Source organism: Mustela nivalis (genome assembly GCF_964662115.1).
Source record: "Mustela nivalis genome assembly, chromosome: 7".
Taxonomy (NCBI): domain Eukaryota; kingdom Metazoa; phylum Chordata; class Mammalia; order Carnivora; family Mustelidae; genus Mustela; species Mustela nivalis.
The window spans coordinates 66,644,165-66,654,074 of NC_139026.1; the positions used below are offsets into that span (position 1 = coordinate 66,644,165).

General features: G+C 38.2%; 1 pseudogene across 1 annotated transcript; it reads left to right on the plus strand.

Annotated features, from left to right (window-relative positions):
- Positions 1-6,927: 6,927 nt before the first annotated feature.
- On the plus strand, positions 6,928-7,598 carry LOC309870258 (MANSC domain-containing protein 4 pseudogene; annotated as a pseudogene). Its single transcript has one exon. The product of its transcript is annotated as an MANSC domain-containing protein 4 pseudogene (transcript).
- Positions 7,599-9,910: the final 2,312 nt, after the last annotated feature.

Consider the following 9,910-nt stretch of genomic DNA (forward strand, 5'->3'; position numbering starts at 1 on the left):
TTGAAAATATTGCTCATATATAGTTGGTGGTATAATTTTATAGATCTGTTATTGACTGAACAATGAATAATAAAGACTGGCCTTTGTGGTACTATGACTCACTTCAGACACTTTATATTTTATGATCTTTTTACAAAAGACTACAGTAAGTGTCAGACACAGGCTATTTCTTTAAGAATTTCTGGAAAATACAACCTTAATGACTGAGAAGAAAAAAAATATTTAAGTACAAGATGTTTATTACATTGTTGCTTTTAATAATAAAAAATTAGAAAACATAACGTATAATAGTATTAGTAGCCAGCATTTATTGAGTATTTATTATATGCCAAGCACTATTGTCGGTGATTTTGTGGGTTACAATACAATTTTTTATTTTGCTTCATAGCTGAGGAAGCTGAAGTACAGAGTAAATTTTGGTACATTCGTAGAATGAAATACTGGAGAGCCATTACAACTGAGGATAAATATGTAGATCCTTCTTTAGAAACCCTGAAAAATATAATTTTACCCTGGGTATTTAGAAAACAGTTTCTGGAGGGACAAATGGGTGGCAGAGTCAGTTAAGCATCAGGTTCTTGGTTTCAAGTCAGGTCGTGACCTCGGGGTCGTGGGATTGAGCCCTGAGTGGGGTCCATGCTCAGTGTACAGTCTGCTTAAGATTCTCTCTCCCTCCCCTCTGCCCTTCCCACTCATGTTCTCTGTCTCTAAAATAAATAAATAAATAAATCTTTAAAAAACAGTTTCTGGAACAGCATGAATCCATTTACGTACAATGGCATATATATATATATATATTTTTTTTTTTTTTCTATAAAGATGTCTAGAAGGATGTTAATGAAAGTGTTAAGACTATAGGACTGTAGTTTTTATTCCTTTTTGTGCTTTTCTGTAAGTTTGGATTTTTATTTTATTTTTATTTTTTAAAATTTTTTAGAGATTTTTATTTATTTATTTGACAGAGAGAGACACAGCACGAAAGGGAACACAAGCAGGGGGAGTGGGAGAGGGAGAAGCAGGCTTCCCATGGAGCAGGGAGCCCAATGTGGGGCTCAATCCCAGGACCCTGGGATCACAACCTGAGCCGAAGGTAGATGTTTAACAACTGAGCCACCCAGGTGCCCCAAAAGTTTGGGTATTTAAAGTGAAACATATATCAATTTAATAAAAAGCAAAACATCTTAATAAAGATTATTTCCTTTTCTTTTTTAACAAGCAAAACTGAAATATTTTCCTTTCATGCAAGCATGTGGGACAATTTAAATGACTATAAAGTAGTACAGTTCTTTAAAAATGGCTCAGGGTCTCTTGGGTGATTCTCCGTGTGTTGGCTATCCAACTTTTGGCTTTAGCTCAGGTCATGATCTCTGGGAAGGGACAGGAGATCCAACCCCTTTCATCTTTATACCACCCCCATCAGGTCAGGCTCCCTGATCAGCAGGGAGTCTGTTTTTCCTCCCCCTCACTCTCTACCCCCACGTTGACCCCCCCATGTGTGCACTCTCTCTCTCTCAAATAAATATTAAAAAAAAATAAAAATCGTTCATATTTAATTCCGATTGAGCATCTTAATGTAAGTAAAACTTCCATTTTTTTTGCAGTCAGTGTTTTCCAAACATCTTAGTAAATCACCTGGGAACAGATGATCAGGACTAGGGAAGATGAGGGAGAGACAAGGGGATGGGGGAGGCCGGAGAGAGATTGAGGCTGACTTTGCCATTTGGATCAGTTCTGGCTCAGTTTACAAATCTGGTGATGATCCAGAGTGCCATGGAACCCACAGGTAACACAGAATCTTCTTTTCTTCACTAAAGTGCTAAATGAAACGATTTCCTCGAGGGTTAACTAACAATATTTCCACATCCCCCCAAAATGGCATATTTGGCTTCAAAAAATAATACAATAATTTCTTTTTCAAACTTCTTTTGGTGATCTCAATATTTCAAATTTTTGAAATGTGCTTGCTTGTGTTGAGCAAATGTGGGTTGCATGGAGCAAGAATTTAGATTGTTTAGATGTTTTGAAGGACATAGGTAGATATATGTCGACTAGCAAAAAGAAAGAAAATAAATATATATTTTAAATATTCTGATTTTTTTGTCTGAAGTCCAGAATCAGAGTTAAGCATCACCCATGTCATATGATCAAGGTTTATAATAAGGAAAACATTTCATTATTGCAGAATTTCCAGTTATAATTGTCTAAAGACAATTTGTTTTTTCATTTGTTTTTCATTTTTCCAAGATTTTAAAGCTACTTGGAAAGAAATAGCAAAAGCAACACAATACGTTAAAATAATTCTCTTGGTTCTTCTACACTTTCTTTCCATGGTTTGATACTGACTTATTAATTGCCAGTGCCTCCTATCCAAGTACACATGGCAGATTTCTGGGATGTGTACTGAGGCTACCCAAGGGTGTAAACTGACCACAGTGTGAGAAGCTGTCCCGGGCTAAGCCCTAGAAAGTTAATCAGGCACACAAGAGAGCAATTAATTTTTTAAAGGGAATTTTTTTTTTTTTACAGAATTTATTTATTTGAGAGAGAGAGAGAGAGCGTGTGTGTGTGTGTGTGTGTGTGAGAGAGAGAGAGTACAAGCAGAGGCAACAGCAGAGGGAAAGGAGAAACAGATTTCCCGTTTAGCAGGGAGCCCAATGCAGGGCTTGATCCCAGGACCCGGGATCATGAGCTGAGCCAAAGGCAGACGCTTAACTGACTGAGGCACCCAGGTGCCCCAAAGGGAAATTTTTTGGAAAAGGTTGCCAATCTAGATTCTCACCTTAAAGATGCTTCTAACTCCCATAAGCCTGAAGGGAAGGTGTGTGTGGGGGTGTACCTTTCAGCATTTTCCCATGGTATCCATTTACCTGAATGTCCATCGCAGGGAAACTGTGTCCTCTGGACTTCCAGGGATACTTTAAGCATCCAGTAGAATTCCATGATTTTAGAGCCTCTGTAGCTTCCAAGTTGTGGTTTTCTTCCTCCAGAAGAAAGGGCACGAACACACGTCTGTTTTTAGCTGGAAGCCAGAACTTTAAAAAGCCACAGTCCTGCAATAACTAACCTGTTCAGAGCTGGAACTCTAAAATGTACACGAAGAGGAATATAAAACTTCTTTTAAAATTGTTCTCTTTACAGCATCAACTACTTTCTTATCAAAAATTTAAATGTCTAAATTTGCATATTTTTAAATCCTTTCCCTTAAACTTGACAGTCCAGTCTTTAAGGAATGCATTTGTAATCTAAAATGTATTAGCAATGTATTATTCATTGAATTCTGCCCTCTTCTTTATCCTCCTGGCTGGCCCAGAGGTAACGGGGGAGGGGTGGGTTAGAGCTCCCCACAGTTAACCTTACACAGAAGCAGCAAAGGTTTGGCCAACCACAGTTCCACAACAGCTTTAGGGATACTCTGAGGTCTGGTAATTGTATGCTATCCCTCTGTAATCTTATTTTATTAAAGAAGTTGATACCTTTGGTCAATGGAGATTTCCCAGCGCATGGTTCCTACTACACTGCAGCAGGAGGAAAGTCTGTTTTGTACTTTAGGGAGGACAGACTGGATACTGGCACTCAGCAAATCAGACTTAAGGGTTTCCAGAAATAACATGATGCATTTTATGGAGCAAAGTTATTTAGGAGAAGGGGGATAGCATCAGTGACGTACCCCCACCCACTAGAATTCCAAATGTTCACATCCTTGTCAGTGGACTCTCTTCCTCTTTAAAGGACATTGAATGGGCTTTCCGTTGGATGAGTGATTTGCAAATGGGGCTAGTGCTCCCCTATAATCAGGGTCAGGGTAGCGTTCACCTGGCCTGCTGCCTTTCTACCATCCGGGCCTCTCCCAGTAATTGCAGTGTTTGCCTTCCCATGACTCCCTCTTTTGTTACAACATCTGTCACTTGATTTTTGTTTTTCTTTCTCTGGTGAACTCCGGTGCATTAGCATTCTGAGAGGGCACTGCAACTAGAAATCTGATAAGCCCCAGGGGATTCTGTAGCCAACTGAACTTTTCATGAACATAAAATCCTGGGATTGGAAAATGATTCCAGGTAATCCTGTGTGGAATGGAATGTGTGAAAGATTAGAGAAAAATCCATGGACAGTTTCTTTTAAAAGGGCATTTTCCACATTCATAGAAACAGTTACTGTAGTTCACCATGTTCTGTGAGATGTCTGAACATAGCCCTGCAATATACTGGTGTGAATGCCATGTTCTTGGAAGAAATAGAAGCTACTCAGAGCTCTTCCAGCTGGGAGAAACCAAAACCACCTGCAGATGCACTTTTCCTTTCAGTTTCCTGTAACGTGGCTGTCTTCTACCATGATCCCATGCATGACAATGTCAACTGCCTCCATGTTCACTGCCCCACACTGGAGAGCTGCATATTAGAGCCTGGAACCAGTGCCATTTTATACAACGTACCAGAAGGTAATGATTTGTGCATTTTGTGTTTATGCTGAAGAATGTTGGTAACGCTCTAGTAGAGATGCATAACCTAGAAACTGGCTGGTAACAACCTGAACCACTATTTTCCCATGATCTCTATCTGGAAAACTTTTGGGCATCCAGGGCAGAAAACTACAAATAAATTTGCTCTAGTTTGGCATGCTCAGCACTGATGAATTCATTCCAGATGATAACAAATTGTATGTGATCAAAGAAGAGCTTAAGCATTACCTATATTCCAGGAGCCCCTAGCAAAAGCCCAAAAAGGCATTCCTAATAGTGAATACTGTTACGCTGAAAAAAATAAGTAAATTAAAAAAAAAAAAAAAAAAGAAGAAGGCATTCCTACTGGAGGGGCTAAGCGTACTACTAGGAACAAAGAAAATGCTTAGTGGCAGTTTTGAGGTCTATGGACAGACACTGTATACAAGGCTTCTACAAAGATTGATGTCAAGGACAAGGAAATGCACATACTAACATACATTAGCCTACCAATGGTCCCAAGATAACCATTATTTTAGATAAATACACATTTAAGCGTGCCTTGCCCATGTATACAAACACATGGTACAAATTGGTAAATGTGAAAGAATAGATTTTTGCCATCCGGATACAAAGGCGCTAAATTTCGTCATTGGTTTTATTTACTGAACACCTAATTCAGGCCAGGAGCAGCATTGCAGAAGATGGCAGCTGTATGTCTGCCCTCGAGTTTCTTACAATCTAGTTGATATGACAAGGCTCACAATTAGTGTAGAACCTAATTAAATACAAAAATGTGTGATACTGCCTCAAGTACAAGCACTCAAAAGAAGAGACTAAAGAAACCTATGTTCAGAGGCAGCTTCGTGGAAGAGGCCAGGCAGAAGCAAGACAAGGAGTTCTATATCACACGACGGGAGAGTAGAAAACAGATCTGGCTACAAAAGGGGCACTTTTGGGGTTGCAATGAAAATCTGGGTAAGGATAGGGTAGGCCAGGTTACAAAAGTGTTTTGGACAAAGCAGTGTTTGGACTTGACATTGTCAGCAACAGAGAACCAGCAAAAGAATTTAGTGAGAGAACGTTATCATTAAAGTGATGAGTGTGATTGTCTTTAGTCTGGAAAAATAATATGCAGGATGCGAATTAGAATATCTAGTCAGGGAAGCATTAGATCTGGAGAAGGTGACCGTAACTGCAATGAAGAGGAGGGATGATTACCAGCACATTGGGAGGGAACCAGATAGGAACCACTTTTTGGATGAAGGAAAAGAAGAAAGTGGAGTCCAAGATTGCTCTGCAGTACATAGATTCCAGCTTGGGTGATGGAAGATTGGTGAGGTCACGGAAAGGGATAGAGAGCCAGACAAAATGATTTTGGCTTTGGGACTGTTCAGTGATGACATGAGATGTCTAGGTGGGAACCTTCAGTAGACCACAGGAGCAATGAGACCAGGGACCGAAAAAGAGGAAATAACAGGTGATGCGGATTTCAGTGCCACTGACATAATGGTGACAGCCGATGAGGATACTTGTGTGTGTGTGTGTGTGTGTGTGTGTGTGTGTGTGTGTGTGTGTGGTGAAGGGGTGAGATGAAGGGAAAAGACCACAGACTAAAGATTGTGGAAAGCACACAACCAATTTGAACCAAGGAGAGAACCAGCTAAAGAAAGAAAAAATGAGAAACAGGCAATCTGAGATAAAGTGTCAAGAGAGTCTGCATTCCAGGGAGTCACAAAAGGAGAATTTTAGGGAAAGGATGGCCAGCAGGATTGAGGGTAAAAGAGAAGTCAGAACAATGAGGTGGCCAGGAAATATGGAAACTACTGATTATCTCAGAAGCATAATTCTGACAGAATAGTGTGGATGGAACAAGATGGCAGAAGGCAAACAACAAAGAAAGGAAATGGATATCGTTATGTTGAGAGGGAGAGAGGCAGAGAGACAGAAACTGATAGGAGAGACAACTGAAAAGCTGTTGAGAAGTTTTTTCCCCTCCCCTTTATAGACAGAGCAATATTTGCTTGTGTCTGAAGTCAGAGGGAAAGGAGTTCCTTTACAAGAGAGAAAATACTGAAGACAAAGTCATTACCTTCAGGAACTGGGAAGGGAGGAGACAGAGGGCTTTGCTCATGATTTTGAATACAGTTATACTTCTGTATTATTTATTTTTTTAAAACTTTAAGATGCTTCATATCTCAAATGGTTACTGCTTTTTTTGCAATTCTTGCACTAACATTGGCTATTGTTACCCAGAAGCCCCGGCAGACACAAAGAATCCTCCATGATGGAGCCAGCTGTTTGTAACAGAAAGTGTTCTTGAAAGTTAAGATAAATTCAAATGTGGCCAGGACGTTTCTAAGCCTTCCAGAAATATGCAATAGTAGAACTTGAACTTAAGCTCAGTTCACTAACTTGGTGGCAAACCCAAGACTTCTCCAAGCTGTGCTTTGATATTCTCTCCTTGAAATAAAAAATAAAATGAATGATGCCTTATTTATCTTTCAGGTATAGATCCAGATTTGCTGGTTTTTGAACAATCACGTCCCACATATCTAAATACTCGTTCCTCATCTAACACACGGGACAGACTAAGGATTTTAAAAGCTACGCATTTAGATGAACAACAAACCACAGTGATAAACCAAATGCTACCATCAACAGAGATGCCGGCATCAACCACACATCAAGATTTGGTTGTCAACACAAACAGTACTAGGTATTCCAAGGAGTTAACCACAGATTCTTGGGCAAAACTCATTTCCCTGAATAACTCCATTACCACAGAGGTAAATATGGTGTCACACAGCACTGATTTCATCAATAATCCAGATAACAAGACTATTTCTCCTTTCTTTGTTCCCATAGACACAAAAGCTTTTCATAGGCCTATTCCATCCCGACTCAACAGTAGCAAGCAATTACTAAATAAAACCAAGGGGTCCAACAGCAGAAACCACACAGCTGAGAATGAAGACATGACACCTGATGGGGCATGACTTCAAAGATGTGGCTGGCTCCAGTGGCCCTCTGTACCTCTGTCATCTTTCTTTGCTGTTGTATGATCATCCTAGCATCTGGATGCTGGAGAAAGCAGCAGGGCCAGTATAAGCCAGGGCAGAGAAAGGCAGGATCCAGGCATGTCAAAAAGTTAACACTCTAAAGAAGAACTCTTCATAGTAAAAGTTACAAGATTGTAAGCTTTCAAGGGTATCGTTTTTAGTTTTCTGTAAGACAAGGGCTGTTTGTTTAAAAAAAATAAATATTGCACAGGACTGTAAGGCCATAATCTTCATAAACTTAACTGCTTTGATCATTTCTATTTTGTGAATAGTCTACCCTTTGCCAAAGTTCCAAAATTCTGACCCCTGCACTTGTTTAGCACAGTGTGAGAGATATGCTTCTAAGTGCTATACATGTATTCCCTCATGGATATAATTTTATGAATTAGATATACTTTTTAAAATGACTATAGTATTATTATCACATTTTACAGATGAGGAAAATGAGAAGAGAGAGGCTATCTTCCCTAAAGTCACATAGCTTAATATTAGGGAGGGCAGGATTTAATAGATATCTGGTTCAAAAGTTCATGCTGGAAATCACTGTTAGATTAAAAGCCTCCAAATAACATGGAAAAAAAAAAATACAGAGAGGAAAACACCATAATATCATATGTTTCCTGTCAAGGTCAAATAATTGTCATGTATGTTAATAAAATCTTTTAGTGGATTGGACAGAAAAGTGCTATTATTACAGTTACTAACACATGTGCAAATGCTGCCTTTTAAAAAAATTTAGTTTTGATGTTCGACTGATTAATTCTTCTTAATCCTAAACCATCTTCATTTTTTAAAGTTGACATGCCTTTAACTCTGGTACTGGAATTGTGTTGATCTCTGTTGAATAAAGTTTGGGAGTTTTAGTTTACAGCCCTCACGTGTATGTAGTGTTTTCCCAGGTGCAAACATTAGCTGTAGGTATTTGAGCTCTGTCCAAATCTTACACCAGATCTACCCCCACCCCCACCCTGAAGTGCAGACACTTTAATTCAATCAAGTCTCCAATGATTTTAAGCTTTAGACCCTTAATCTAACCCTTGAAACTCTTTTGAAATGTGAGGAGAGATACTAAAAGACAGCCAATAAGCAAGAATAGATAAAAGAAAGCCCTATTACAGGATTAATAAAACAGTATTGTTCTCTCTTATGTTAAAACAAACTGTCCAGTGGCTTAAGAGGTGTTTCTGTTTCTTTCCCTAGTGTTGATACTATGTGGGGGAAAAATATGTCTGTTTCTTTTTTTAATATAAGGAAGAAATATAAAAAATCTCTATCAGTGGAATATTAGCTACAAATAAAAATCTGATTTTTAAAATGTCATCAACTTACCCTTATTTACTAGTCATGATATTAAATATTAAATTTTATCAATTTCTTTCCCAATTCCTTAGGAAAAAAATTATTCATATTACATAGGGAGGATATAAAGACTTAAATTACCCTAAAATTATATTTCAATAAATAACTCAGGAAGCAGTCTTTAAAAATTATTTGTACAATCTTTTAAAAGATTATTTTTCTTTAAAATATATGCAAGTTTTTAATTTACCTTATTTTATTTTTTATATACAAGCTTTTAAAGGTTTCCAAAAAACCAGGGGTGCTAGAAAAACATTTTTCTTCCTTGGGGTTTCTTAGAATTTGCTCATTTCCTAAAATTGGTAGTTTTATAAAAATGACCATAATTTGAGAAAACATATTTACATTTGTAAGAAACCAAACTCATACTCCTCTTCTTCAGCCACTATCTGTGACCATTAGATAAACTGAAGACATTTATTAGACTGCAGATGCAACCAGGCCAGTGTCAGCCAGGAAGCAAAAATCGCCGAGCCTAGAAACCATGTCCTTCCTGGAAGCCACAAGGACCAAAAGAGAACTTCTGAATAGAATTTAAAACTTTCTTAAGAAACAATAAAAGATTCTCAAGGCCAACAACCAGTCAACAACCAAGGCCAAGATTGTTAAACTCAATTGCAAAGTAATGATAATACTGAAATCCTCCCAACATTGTAACTAGCCAGACCTCTTTTAAAAAGTCTGTAACTGTCCAGTATTATGAAATACTTACCACTGTTGGGGAAGACATATGCAAAGAAAGAACTAAAGCATGTCACAATTAAAGGAACAGATTTATCCTACTTCTAAGTTGCCTATGTGTTTAAGCAACTTCTGAGTTATATAATTTTAAGTTTGATGTCAGCAGTCAATGTGTTATCAATGTAGCAAATATCCCTTAGACTTGGTTAAAGGATAAATATGATGTTCATTGTATATATTGGCTCAATTAATATCTTTTTTTTTTTTTAAAGATTTTATTTATTTATTTGACAGAGAGAAATCACAAGTAGATGGAGAAGCAGGCAGAGAGAGAGGGAGGCAGGCCCCCTGCTGATCAGAGAGCCCGATATGG